Here is a 3,226-nt window from a genome sequence, read left to right as displayed (position 1 = left end):
TCATTCCAAGTCCTGCTCATTTCATGTCTGCACCCCCAACCAGATATGCAGAGGAAGCCTCTGTCTGTCCATCATTCTGGGAGTGAGACAGATTCACCCACGCTGATCTTACTTCTGCCTCCCTGATTATGCACTGGAGAAATCATACTTGTTTAATGTGCCAGTCAGTCTTCTTAGAAGACATCAGGACTGGAGGCAAGCTTCTCTCCTTCCTTCTGATCTTTGACTGGATTTATTCATTTAGAGTGTAATGGTGGCAGTCTACATCTCTTAATTACTTGTGCTCCAAATGAAATTTATTATTATTATTCTTTCAAATCATCATCACCTGTTTGGCATCTCAGCCGGCCCATTTGTGCTGAGAAACGTCCAAGAGGATGCTTCACACTTGTGTGCCTGTAATTATCTGCAGCACACAATAATGACTTTGGACTCTGATGTTTTCATGCAGTAATTAACAGGTGGCTAGCTTTCACTGCAGCATTTTCCAACAGCTACTGAAGGAAATGCTGGCATCTTGGTAATAGATTAAATATTGAAACAAACCAGTGTAAAGATACTACCACCAGCCAATATTTACCAGTTTCAGTATACAGTGGGCACGATGTTGTTTAGTACATACATTAAGGATGCAGGCATTTTGGAGTCTGTTTATTTTCATTCAGACGCTGAATCAATCTCTATCTGAATGGTGATGACATCTATAGCAAAGTAATTCTTTTACTAAATAACCCAGTAGTCCTCATTTTGTTTCCTAACATACTCCTTTGTTTTCTGATGCTACCCATTCTCCACATTTACCTCACATGTATTGCCAACTCTTTAGACATGCTAGATGGTTTCTACCTCCAGGAATGTTTCTTGTATACTGAGAAAACTTAAGGAGCATTGCTAACATGTGGACTTCTATTTACAATGCTTTTAAAATCTCATTGTATTCCTTTCTCATCTTTAGGATTTCTATATATCTTGTATTCACTTAGCTTTAAAAGAACATTTTACATTTTATTAATTTATTTGTTTGTTTATTTATTTTGAGAGCTGGTATAGATGCTGTAGCATATGTGTGGAGGTTGGGTAACAACTTTCAGAACTGTTTTTCTCTCTTTCCCCTGAGTGGGGCTCAGAGATTAAAGTCAGATAATCAGGCTTAGCATAGCAGCAAGCAGCCTTACTTGCTGAGCCATCTAACCAGCTCTATATATTAGTTATTCTTGCAGATCTGATGCTCAATTTCTTTGCATCTCCTCAACTAGTTCTCTCTCTCTCTCTCTCTCTCTCTCTCTCTCTCTCTCTCTCTCTCTCCATGTGAGCATGTGTGTGTGTGCGCATGTGTGTGTGTGTGTGTACCAAGAAGCTTCATTTGTTATCTATATGAATATGAGTGTTTGTTAACAGAAGCACGGAAGTTTCCAGTTTAATTAGGACACATTTCCTAATTAAGTTTGTTTAACTTCTTATGTGTCCCAAAACATCAATATCTTGCTGAGCCTTGGTAAACACATTGAAAACCACCACCTCTAGTCTATTTTACCCAGGTGCAACATCTCCCTTACACGAATTCAATAAAGACCTTGCTTTTAAAAATTAGTTGATAGTGATTGAGAAGGAAATTCAGCGCTGTCCATTAGCATCCACAGGTAAGCATATACATGTATGGGTGCACTCACCACACACACATGCACATGCGCGTGCACACACACACACACACACACACACACACACACACCATTCCGAAAGAGAATTTGAGAACAGCCTGGGATATATATTGGAACTTCTCAAACTAACAGTCAAAACCTCAAAAGTGTATTTCTGCTAGAAGTCTAGTATCAAAGTTCTAGCATGTTTGGAGCCATATTGCTACTTCTGATCTAGAGACTACTGTGCATGTCTTCACATGGTGGAAAAGCAGAGGAAAATGATCCTAGCACTGCAAGCTCATTTATAGAAGTCCATGATTGTAAAGAGGTCATCAACTAAACACCATTCCTAAGACCCCAGCTTCTAACATATTACATCTTAAATGCAAGTCAGGAGACTGTTCAAACTCCCCCATCCCCCGCCCAATAGAATCAAGCACAAGCACAAGTTCAGTTCCTGAATGAAAATAACTGATTCCGCGCTCACTTACCTTTTGAGGTAAATAGGTGACCTTTAATTGGAATCTAAGTTTACGTAATGTAAGGACTCTCTGGCCCATACATGAATTGCAAGCAAGTCCTTCTTGCTGCTATAATCAAGAGCTTCTTCTTGATCATATTTTAAAGTCAGGAGTAGTCAAATTTTTACTCTTTTATATGATTGCCTGAATGACTAGAAAAATAGAATAATTGAGATGCCATTAAGATCACGATACTTTGTGGTATAACAGAGGTTGGGAGGTGAGCTGGGAGAAGTGAAAACTTTAACAGAAAGTGGGAAAAAAATCTATGTGTCATTGCTTTATAATGAAACACATTCTGCTCTCTTGTTCTACATATCAGCAGTGGTAGCATGAACAATGAGTGAAGCGAAAGCTTTGGTGAAAATATAATCCTGGGGAAATACCAAAACAATGGAACACAATGGATGTAACCTGTATTGTTTAGGATAACTCTGGGTAATTCATGGCCAACAACTCAGGGAAGAGTTTCACATCTGACACTAAGATTTTTATTTAAAAACCTATGGCTTCTTACAGAGGCATTATCCATCTATGGTGAGTATCTCTATACGTGTTTTTATTAGTTTTCTGAGAATTTTATACACTTTCTTTTGATGATTGTCCCATTTCCTCCCACATCTACTTCTAATTCCCTCTCATAAACTCTATATACATTCATGTACATATACATAATACACACACACACACACACACACACACACACACACACACACAGAGTCTATGTAGCCTTTATAGATTTGGACATGTGGCCTTCACTGGAATGTGTGGTTGACCTACAAGAGACCCCACACTGAAAGAAAACTGGCTGTCCTTTTCCCTGCTACTGAATAGCTCCTTAGCTAAGGGTAGGATTTCATACCCACCCATTCCTTCCAAGTTGGAATTTTCCTTGGCTTGATCTTGTGCAGCTCTTATTTATTCTGTCACAATAGCTGAGAGTTCAGACAAGCAAGTGTCCTACTGTGTCCAGAAACACCACTTCCTTGTTGTCATCTACTGCCTCTCTAGCTTTTATAATTTTTCTGCCTCCTCGTTTACAAAGATCTCTGATCCTTTGGAAGA

This window comes from Mus caroli, chromosome 15 (assembly GCF_900094665.2).
Source record: "Mus caroli chromosome 15, CAROLI_EIJ_v1.1, whole genome shotgun sequence".
In the NCBI taxonomy this organism is placed as follows: domain Eukaryota; kingdom Metazoa; phylum Chordata; class Mammalia; order Rodentia; family Muridae; genus Mus; species Mus caroli.
This window is presented reverse-complemented; position numbering follows the sequence as displayed.